The following is an 11,356-nucleotide window of genomic DNA, read 5'->3' on the forward strand; positions in this document are numbered from 1 at the left end:
GCCCAGCTCAGCACCCGGGGTCAGCACCTTGGGCCCGGCCGTCCCTGCCCTCGGCACTTTGGCCATGTGACCCCAGCAGCTCCTCCTTTATTGGCCAGCGAGGGAGAGGGGCTCCGTACCAGAGGGTCCTGGCTGGGGTGCACCTGTGTCCTGGCATGCCCTGCAGACCCACCACGTGGCTGGGCTCCCCCAGGGATACTGACTGTAGACCCCTTACCCACTGTTTCTTTGGTACATGCTTTCTAACAGTCTGTGACTCGTCTTTTCATTCTCTTAATGGCGTGCTTCACAGGGAACACTTTTCGTATTGTAATGAAGTCCAACTTACAAATTTCCTCTCATGGATTGTGCCTTCGGTGCTGCATCTAAAAACTCACCTGAAGGGGCACCTGGCCGGCTCAGTGGGTGGAGCGTGCAACTCTTGGTCTCCGGGTCCTGAGTTCCAATCTCTCCACAGATTAGGGGGAGAGATTGTCTTTAAAAAACTCCCTGCCAACCCAAGGTCACCTACATTTTCTCCTACTTTATTTCCTAGAAGTTTTACAGTTTCACATTTTACATTTAGGTCTGTGATGCATTTTGAGTCAACTTCTGTGAAGGTGTGAGGTCCAGCTCTAGATACATTATTTTCCAAGTGTTCCAGCGCCATCATTGAAGAGGCCATCTTTGCTCCACTGTGTTGCCTTTGCTCTTTGTCAAACGTCAATCGACTGTATTTATGTGGGTCTGTTTCTCTGATCCACTGACCCATTTGTCTACTTTTTCACCAACACTACACTGTCTTGACTACTGTAGCTTTCCAGGGACTCTTTAGGTCGGGTAACACCAGTCCCCCAACCTTGTTCTTCCCCGTCAGTATTCGTGACGGTTCTGGGCCTGTGTCTCCTCTCCATCTAAACATGAGTATCAGGTAGTCGACATCCACAACGTAACTTGCTGGGATCTTGATTGGGTTTGTGTTGAATCTCTAGTCTTCCTATCCATGAACATGGGATTCCTCTCCAATCATTTAGTTCTTCTTTGTTTTTGTTTGTTTGTTTGTTTGAAGATTTTATTTATTTATTTGACAGAGAGAGACAGGCAGCAAGAGAGGGAATACAAGCAGGGGGAGTGAGAGAGGGAGAACCAGGCTCCCAGAGGAGTAGCCTGATGTGGGGCTCGATCTCAGAACGCTGGGATCACGCCCTGAGCCGAAGGCAGATGCCCAACAACTGAGCCACCCAGGCGCTCCCATTTAGTTCTTCTTTGATTTCACTCATCAGAGTTTTGTTTTTCTCATGTGGACCCTGCATGTATTTTGTTAGATTTGTACCTAAGTATTTCTCTTCTTTTCTTTCCATTTTTGGTGCTAATGTAAATAGTGCTTTGTCTTTAATCTCAAATCCTGTTTGTTCACGGATAGGACAGCAGCTGACTTTTGCACATTCACCTTGTATCCCTCAACGTCGCCAACACTGCATATCAGCTCCAGGAGCTTCTGTGTCAATTTTTTGGATCATCTTGCCATCTGTGAACAAAGACAATTTAGTTTCTTCCTTCCCAATCTGTATGCCTTTGTCTCCTTTGCTTGGCTCACTGCATCGGCTAGGACTCCCAGCATGATGTTGAAAAGCGGTGGTCAGAGGGGATGTCCTCCTAGCTCCTGACTCAGGGCAAGCACCCAGTTTCTCACAGTTGAGCACGAGACAGCTGTGGGGTCTGTGGATGTCCTTTATCAAGTGGGGGAAGTTCCACTTATTAAACATTTACTAATAGTTACTATTAAAATCCCTCTCTTTTAAATCAATTTAAAAGTTATTTTCCAAAATTAGCAGTGGAGGCAATTTTCAGGAAGCATCTCTCCCCAGTTGCTGCCCTGAAGACACCCCTGTTCTGACCTCTCTTCTCCAAACTTCTCATTCCAGGCAGACCCACCAACTCTGGCCCATAGACCCTCCCCAGCCCCTCCATCAACCCAGGCCCTCACCTGCTCCTTCATCACCATCCCCCACCCTTACTGCCCCCTCACCCTCACTCTCATCCCCTCTGCCTCTTGAGACTTTCCTTTAATCTGGAAAAGTCACCAGGCCATTGATGAAGCAAGTTGAATTTACTCAAACCATCTTTTTTTAAAGGAAAAACTGCCTAAGTTACATTTTTAAAATAAATTCTATATAAAAGAGACACCTACATGGCTCAGTCTGTTAAGCGTCTGCCTCTGGCTCAGGTCATGATCCCAGGGTCCTGGGATCGAGCCCCACGATGGGCTCCCTGCTCAGCGGGGAGCCTGCTGCTCCCCCTGCTTGCTCTCTCTCCCTCTCTCTCTCAAATAAATAAATAAAATCTTTAAAAATAAATACATAAATAAATTCTATATACAAGGCAGTGCTATTTGTGGGGCCCCTTCAAGTGCCCACTAATGACCTGTGTCTGGCCAGGACTCAGGGACCCCTGCCCCAGGGGAGCCCCATGCCCACAGGGGTCTTGAGACAATGGAAGTGGGGTTCCTAGGACCCCCAGCAACAACTCTATGGGGTCTTCAGGACACCCCTACCCCAGACTCCCCCAACCTGCTTCCTTCTGGGGAACTTCGGGTGACCACGTAGATGGCAGGTTGGCACCAGTCTCTGTCCCTGGCAGGGGATGTGGGGTTCTCGGGACCCTCGACCTCAATCTTCATTGTTTTGTGGGCTCCCTCGTACTCTCTCTGCCTCAGGTCTGAGAGTCCTGCTCCCTCTTGGTGGGGACTGTTATTTAAACACAAATTTCAAGCACAGAGGTGCTCATGCCATTCAAGTCACTGCTCCTGGGTCGTTTTGTGGACAGAGTCAGGGAATGTGTGTGTGTGTGTGTGTGTGTGTGTGTGTGTGTGTAAGGCCACAGGCATATTGACGTAACTTGACGAACAGGTTTCTATTTAACTTCTTTGGTTTATATTTGTATCTCTCATGTAAAAAGCCTTCATAGTTATCGACCCCCCCAAATGGCTCATTCACTTTGTAGCACGAGAAGGCACTGACTTCCAGCTGTGCTCCCTGCAGGGGTGACCAGGAACGGGGCTGGCATCCCCGCCTTCTGGGCAAGGGAACAGTGGGCATTACTGGCTTCCAGGTGGTTGGGGGCAGAACCATCCCCAATGGCCTCCCAGGAAGATATTGCCAGCCCATGGTTTTGCCCTGGTGACCTGGGGCAGCCTGGGTCTCACGGCAGACGACGCCACCTGCCTGGGACCTGGGCCTGATTACCTCTGACCTTCTTAGCCTAAGTCCCAAGCTTTCACCAGGACAGGGCAGCTCATGCCTTCTCCTTCTGGAGTCTAGGCTTGATTTTTAAAATTCAAATAAGAATAAATTAAAGAATGCCTTTCCTCCCAGGATGTGTATCACATTTATCAAAACATCAAACTCACGGGGGGGCCTGGGTGGCTCAGCCCATGAAATGTCTGCCTTCAGCTCAGGTCATGATCTCAGGGTCCTGGGATCGAGTCCTGAGCCTGTTTCTTCCTCTCCATCTGTGTTCTCTCTCACTGTCTCTCAAATAAATAATCTTTAAAAAAACACGTTAAACTCACAAACACTTTGCAAGACATTGGCCACGGGGCCTGTCAGCAGAGGCCACACCCTGAAAACTGGTGACCGGAGGACATGCTATGCCTCCCAAAAGGCCAGCCACAAGCACTGTCCACGGAGACCCAGGATGAAGGAGGTCCCGTTTCTGCTTCCCTACCATGGTTAGACACAGGGCAGCTGTTAGAGAGGACAGGAGCCTTATTCACACCAGGCCTGGTCCTCACCTGTCCCAGGGCCAAGGTCCGAGGGTTCTAGAGCAACTCTGGTTAACCTTATCCCAAGGGTCCTCTGTCCTCCATTCAGATGCAGAGACAAAGTGCTCTGAGTTTGAAGGTGCCCGCCCAGGCACTCATCACCCGGAGGGTCCTGGGGGCCCCCGTAAACACACACATCCACGTGGTGCCGGGAGCGCGGGGCGTTAACTGGGAGGGGCTTTCCATTTCCAGGGTGATTTTGGGGCACAGAGTAACCACGGCCTCCGTGGAGCCACCCCTCGCTGGTCCCCGCAGCGCCCTCCTGCTTGCCCCAGCTTGGCCGGCAGAGGGCAGCAGCTGCCAGGGAATGGCGCCAGGACAGCCTAGCCCACGTGCCGGCGTTTTCCACGGAGATATCCCCCCTGACATCTGAAGGGCTGGGCCCAGAATGGGAGTCCCCACCTCTCTAAAGCTCAAGAACAAAACCGGTCACGTAGAGTTAGACGCATGTGACAGCTGTCAGAGCTTTCGTCCCTCCCTGTGGCCCCTGGGGGCAGGCAGAGCTGGGCCCATCTTTCTGGGATGAAGAGACAAACGCAGGCAGGGGACCACGTGAGGTGCTCAGGCTGCAGGAGCAGAGGGGTTTGGAACCTTGTGGCGGAGTCCGCGTGCCCGCAGGGGCCCCCCGCCAGCACCTGCCCAGGCGGAGCACGAGGCCGCCCACTCCCGAAATAGGGATCACCTGGGGCCTGTGCTCCCCCCCAGTTGTGTGATCCCGGGAGCTGCCATAACGTGTCTGCACCCCCACGCGCACGACCATGCGCTGGGCCTGTTTTCACAGCGACCTGACCCGCCCTCCGTGGACGACCCCCGGTCAGTCTGGGCACCTTCTTCGGTCCATAGGTGCCCCTGAAACGACCCACCCGGGGGACGGCATGACGCTGGGGCAGACTCACCGCCGGCAGACAGCGCTCGGCAGAACGGATCTGACTGACGACACAAGACAGAAAACAAAGGTTATCGTTCTGAGCGAGGCCCGTCCCGAGGCACGGAAGCCAGCCAGCCATCAAGCCAACACCCACGAGGAGGCAAGAAGACTCACTGGCAAGGAGCCTTTGAAGCACAGGGATCTTTTTTCAGGATATGGAATCCCTCAGTTGCTGAGATAAATGGGGGAAGATTTGACATTTATTGTGCATAATTTAAATTCAAATTGGCTCCCAATGAAGGAAAATTACCAGATATTCTGAACTGTGGGCTTTTCACTCTGATCCTTTCGCTGATGTGAGGATACGAACCTGCTTTAGAGCTGCCTTAATTTTTATAATTTAGAGGGGAAAAAGCCTATTGTGGAATATTGTGAAGCTAACGTTTTCATTTTTGAAATGAAGTTATGCCCATCTGTGAATTATTTCTTAAAAAAAAAACACTTAAATCAGGCAAGTGTTTTCCACTTTTAAATACCTGATTTAAAAATAAGAAGCACCAAATGGCTGACAGTGATCCAAACCCCAGGGAAACACAGGAGCAGGTGCATGTGGATTTAGGGAGGGAAGATCCTGCCCGAGGGTATGTGCAGATGTCTTAGAGGCCTCGGCTGCTCCTGGGCACAGGGAGACGTGGGGGCTGGTCACCTGCAGGCCCATGGTCTTGCTCTGTTTCTGCAAGAACGCAAAGCATAAGAAGCCCGGAGGATCTCTGCGCAGGGCCACGGTGGGAAGTCCCTCTGCCACCTCTGAGCCTGGATGTGACGTGGAGGGACCACGTGGGCCCTGCGGGTAGCGCCAGGCCGATTCCCGAGAGCTGCTCTGTGTCCTCCCTCTCCCGCATCAGAAATGAGGTGCCGTTGCAGCCGGAACAGGGGAAGACAGCACAGTGTGCCCTCGCCAGGGTCCCTGCAGCTCAGGAGAACAGGGCGGGCAGGGAAGGCCAGGCTGATCCTACCCAGGAGCTTGTCTGACCCAGGTCCCCTCCTCTGTTCGTGCAATGTCCCAAACCCTCCTGGCGCGGGAGGCACCGTGGCCCTGAGAGTTAGTGACCCATCATACGGCCACACGGGAGGCAGATGGGGTCGGGTAGCCTAGGATTCCAGATGAGCAGCTCAGATGCCCCCAGGGAAGGCCCACGCTGGTAGCTCCCTCGGGCCAGCCAACTTTCCAGCTGAGGGCCGGTGACTGAGGTGGGCGGGCAGGGCCCCGCTGGTCGCCCCCACAACGGCTCTTCAGGGCTGTTTGCCCTGGAGCTCCTGTTGGGCTGCCGCTGGGCCCCACAGACACACCCAACCTGTTTCCCACCGTCTCTTCCCAAGGGCCGCTGCTGGAGAAACTCCCGCACTCCTACCCAGATTCAGGGCCTTGGCCCCGGCTTTGCAGAGACCCCGCCCGGGCCCGTAGGTTTCCCGTGTCTGTAGCAGGGCTGCTCATCATATTCGGGTCCAAATGTCCCAGCCCCGCAGCAGACGGGGCGGGTGTGAGCAGCACAGGCTCACTGGGTGCAGCTGGAAAGGAGATGGGAGCGGGGGCTTGCAGAGGTGGGTCTCATGGAGCACGATACGGCAGGAGGAGGAACAGGGACCCCCCAGCAAGTCACCAGAGCCCGCTATGGTTTTGCCGTCCACCCTCACGGGGACACCCGTCAGCCCCCATTAGAGCTTAGGGCCTGGGGAGGGCTGCTAGGACTGGTGTGCCCTTCACAGTGACTAATGGCCCCGCTCGGTGACGGGGACTGTGTGCTTGCTGCTGTGTCACCTGCAGCCTGAGACCGCTCAGAAACAGAGGACTTGGCCGTGAGCCCTCAGGAGGACACCCTGACCTCTGACAGCACTCCCCGCTCACAGACTCGAAGAACAGCCAGCGGGTGAGCGGACAGAAGTTTTCTTTCGCTGCTGTAACAAATTGCGACCAATGTAATGGCTTAAAACCACACTGCCTAGTATCTCCCACCCGGGGGCCGATCGGCAGCTCTCTGCCTGGGCTGAAACTGAGGTCCCTTTCAGCCCGGCTGTGCTGCTTGTGGGGGGCTCTGGGAATGCGGGTACTCCCAAGCCCTTCCAAACAGTTGGTTGAGTTCAATTTCCTGTGGTTGGTTGTAGGACTAGGGTCCCGTGGGTCTGTGGGCTCGCAGCAGAAACTGGTCTTTGCCCCTACAGGCTGCTTGCATTCCTTCTAGCGATTTCGATGTGGTCCCTGCCAGCAAGAGCAGGTTGAGTCCCTCACACACTCTGAAGCCCTCTGACTTGCCCCTTCTCTGTCTCTCTGACTCCAGCTGGACAAAGTTCTCTGCCTTTTTAAAGGGCTTGTGTGACTCGATGGGGCTCACGTAGATAATCTCAGATAATCTTCCTACAGGGCAGTCTGTAACATTAATTCCTTCTGCAAAGTCCTTTTTACCCTGTAATGTCATGTAGTCCTAATGCAGTCCTCTGTTTATTCCTTCCTTCCCTTCATCATTCGGAGAAAAATTCAGGGAAGAGTAAAGGAAAAAGATGGGATGGAGTTGAATGCCTTGTGGAGCTCCAGCAGGAAGGAAGCAGCAGGTTGTGGGGTCAAGGATGTTGATAGCAGCTTTATTCATCATTTCCAAACTTGGAAACGACCCAGATGTCCTTCGGTAGGTGAACGGGTAAATGCACTGTGGTCCAACCAGACTATGGGATAGTATTAATAATAAAAAGAAGTTATTTATCAAGCCACGAAAGCACATGGAGAACCTTAAGTGCATGCTACGAAGCGAAAAAAAGCCAATTATAAAACATCCTGGAAAAGGTAAAATTATGTAGTCAGTAAAAAGATGAGTGTTTGCTGGGGGTGAGTGGGGGAGAGGAGCAGACCGAGCCCAGGGGATTGTTAGAAACTACTCTGTATGACACCATAATGATGGACACATGCATTCTACGTTTGTCCAAACCCAGGGAATGTGCAGCATGAGGAGTGAACCCTGATGGACCTCCGGGGTTAATGACACACCAATGCAGGCTCGTCGTTGGTAAAACACGTACCATTCTGATGAGTGACGTTGACAGTGGGGGTGCTGTGCAGCTGTGGGGGCAGGGGGCACACGGAAAATCTCTGTGCCTTCCTTCCCTTTTTATTTGTCAACTTGAAAAACCTGCCCTAAAAAAATTAAGTCTTTTTGAAAAAGAATCAGAGACGAAATTCCAGGCACTGCACTCTGTCAACGACACAGCTGTGCATCGAATGATGAGGGTGAACGGCCAGTGGGACACACACACTGGGGCTTCCTACCGCCGTTCCCTCCAGCCCACGTGGCCACCCGAGCAGCCTACGGAGGGTGGACCGGACTCCCTGCACTTGAACAAGTCTCTAAATCCCATGCATCTCAGAACAGAAGACTGACCTCTCTGCAGTGGGGCGCATGCGATCGCTCTGAGCTAGCTACTAAATCCGAACTTGGAAACAATCCTCACTCAGTATTTTAAATGGTAGGTAGGCACTGAAATCTGAATAAATCAAAGAAATCTTTTAAAGTAAAAGTATTCGGGGAGAACGATGAACAGGGTAAGTTCCTCTGTGATTTCGTTCGAACTATTAAGATACATAGTCTGTGTTCGGCTTGGTGGAAAATTAGATATATGCTAAATTAGACTTAAAAACCAGCGTATTGAGATACAACTCGCGTAAAATAAAACGGATCCGCTTTTTGAGTATAGTTCAATGGGTAGTCCAACAGCCGTATACACCTGTGTAACCATTTCTCCAACAAGATATGGAACATTTCCATCATCAGAAAGCTCCCTTGCTTTCTCCGAGTCGATGCCCTCCCTACCCCACAGCCATTCTTGCCCCTATCACGTGGAGCCATTTAGCCTCTTCTAGACTTCAGGGTTCTCCAGAGAAACAGAACTAATTGGATCTATGTGTATACATTAAGAGACTCGTTTTGAGGAATTGGCTCACATCATTATGGGTGCTGGCAAGTGTGATATCTGCATGGCAGGCTGCAAATTCAGCCTCGACTCAGAATTCCTTCCCCTGGAATTCAGTTATGTGTTCGTAATGCCTTCAACCGATTGGATGAGCCCCCGCAACTATCAAGGGTAATCTCTGTTCATCAAAGTCAACTGATTGGAGGTGTTAATCGCATCTACTAAGTACTTTGACGGCAGCATCTATATTCACCTTCGATTAAATAACTAAGTTCTATGCCCTAGTCAAGCTGTGCTGAGGCTGTCGATCATACTACGGTGGAATTACACATTGTGTACGATTTTGAGTCTGGCTCCTTTCACTCAGCATGACACTTCTGACGGTAATCCTTGCTTGTATCAGCACCTCATTCCTTTTTATTATAGAATCGTACCTCTTGCATGAATGTAGCAGGCTGGAGTCTAATACACACCAGGCACTTCACAATTTGGCCATGAGATCTAAAAATAATAAAACAAGAAAATTGCCAAAAGCCAGTTAGAATCCCGAGTAACTCAGTGACATATTTAAACCTCTTCAGATCATAAAATAGAATAGCTAAAAATCTCTTGCTGGTCAGCTGACACACAGGGGGACGCAAGGAAGGCGGCACACCGCTACGGGAACGGGGCACCTCTGTGTGACTTCTGCTGCTTTTTATATTTAATTTAATGATAGCTAATTAATATTTTGATGCTATTGATTCAAAAGACGTATCTGTAACACACAGTAGGGCAACTGCTTGTGGGAGAGCCTGATAGTTAGCCAGGCCTTCGGCTGCTCAGAGGCAGACTGGCTAAATCTACACGTACAAGGGGAGATTACAGCCCCGTTTCTCTGCTTCTCTTCACAGCAAAGTGTTGTTACTGCCTCCAACCGTTCTCCTCTCACTTTCTCTGAAACCCTCTCACAACAGATTTGCATGGTCCACTCCACAGCAACCGCTCTCGTCCAGCTCAGCCATGACATCCCAACTGCTACAACCTAACAGTCCATCGTCCACACTCATCACACAGCGTTGGAAAGCCAGCCACTCCCGCTGCGGTCTTCACGGGGCTCGGGACTCCCTGTGCTTCTGGTTCTCCAGAAGCCCACCTCATGGTTATTCCTCCTCAGCCTGCGTCAGGGCTCTGTCCCGATCCTCTTCCCCATCCGCCTTCCCTTCTGAGGGGAGCTCGCCCAGTCTCTCCTGGTCTGAAATGCCTGCAGACACTCTCATCCTCTGAATTTATACCTCCAGACCCCAGCTGCCCTGTGTGTGCCAGACTTGTATGTGCGACTGCGTTTGCAACAGCTCTGCGAGTTCACGACCAACCCCCACTCCTTCTCCGTCACCCCTCCTGCAACCCTTTCCATCTCTGTGCCAAGAAACTCCTGCCTGCCAGGTGCTCAGCCCACCGGAGCACAGCCATTCCCGATGCCCTTCTTCCTGTCACACTGCATCTATGGCATCTGTAAATCCCAGGGGCTCTGCTTTTCAGGTGCTAATCTCTGAAATCCGACCTGTTCTCACTCCCCACCAGCATAGTCAGGGCCACACAACCCTCATCCCTTTGTGCGGATGACCCAACCATCTTGTCAGGCGGCTCCCTGATCTGACCCTTGGAGCCACACTGGCCCTGTTAAAACCCAGTCATCACAACTGCCCTCTGCTTATGGCCCTGCGGCTTCCTATCTTGTGTGGAGTCCATCCCCCTCCCTGGCGCAACCTTCTTCTCCCTCATCCCCCTGTGTCTTCTCCCATCACCTACTGCTACATGCCAATCCCTCCTTCTCTGCTTCATTTTTCTATCCAGCCCCATCTAACTTACTACACGTTTTGATTCTGTTCTCCGTTATCGTCTGTCTACCTGAGACAGAAGCTCCCTGAGCGCAGTTTGCTGTGTGCGCAGCCGCCTCCTGGAGCCCGTGAACAGCGCGCGGCACGCAGCAGGAGCTGACCCGTAAACAGTATTTGTGGAGCGGGCAAAAGTTCCTATGTGGGAACGATCCTCTAGTGGTGTGATGCGGTCACTGCCGAATCTACAATATCATTGAAAGAAGGTATGATTTCACAGTCATAAAACCCACAAATGAATAATCCCTCCACAAGCCACAGAAAAAGACACCCACGACTCAAAGAACAATGGGTCACGTGTACTGAACACCAAAAGTTTCCCTAAGACTGCATCCTGGGGGCTCAAAGAAGCTCTGGTGGGCAGCCTGAGCTCTGCGCAGGGCTGCGATCAAAGAGGGACACGGAACTCCCGGGGCTCCCTCCGTGTGTGAGGATTGACGGTCCCGCCCGCCGCCCGGGAGGACGCGCACAGGTGCGGCGCGCCCCAGGTGCGGCCGGGCCCCGGTGCTCCGCCCGCCGGCCTCCGAGCGCGCCCTCCATTGGCTGCTCCGCCCATGGACCGCACTCCCATTGGCCGAGGCTCAGATTGAGGGCGGGCCCGGCTCGCTCTGGGGGCGACGGCCGCCGGGAGCCCTAGCACGACCCGGCGAGTGAGGCGGGCGGTGAGCGGCAGCGTAGCAGCCGGTCTTCAAGGTCGCGCTCACCTCAAGCCCCTGCAGTCCCGCCGCCCTGGACGACCCCGTCGGGTTCGAGTGGAGCCGGGCTCGGGCTAGGGGGCGTGGCGCAGCAGGAGGCGGCTCGCGCAGGCGCAGTCGGCGCGCCCCGCAGTCCCCGGCAGCCCCCGCGGCCGCG

At 52.9% G+C, this 11,356-nt stretch overlaps 1 long non-coding RNA gene across 2 annotated transcripts in view; it reads right to left on the bottom strand.

The window, feature by feature from the left end:
- Positions 1 to 6,517: 6,517 nt before the first annotated feature.
- Positions 6,518 to 11,356, bottom strand: part of LOC109489080 — a 5,562-nt gene continuing 723 nt past the window's right edge. Inside the window, exons 1-4 of one of the 2 annotated variants that reach the window (XR_004626320.1) lie at positions 11,209 to 11,285; positions 10,518 to 10,689; positions 9,062 to 9,128; positions 6,518 to 7,388 (exon numbers count right to left, since the gene is read on the bottom strand). This is a non-coding gene — a long non-coding RNA (uncharacterized LOC109489080). Of the gene's footprint in view, positions 7,389 to 9,061; positions 9,129 to 10,517; positions 10,690 to 11,208; positions 11,286 to 11,356 lie in introns of those variants that run through there. The other variant, XR_002142017.2, reaches the window with a different exon arrangement.

Source organism: Ailuropoda melanoleuca, chromosome 6 (assembly GCF_002007445.2).
Source record: "Ailuropoda melanoleuca isolate Jingjing chromosome 6, ASM200744v2, whole genome shotgun sequence".
NCBI lineage: Eukaryota > Metazoa > Chordata > Mammalia > Carnivora > Ursidae > Ailuropoda > Ailuropoda melanoleuca.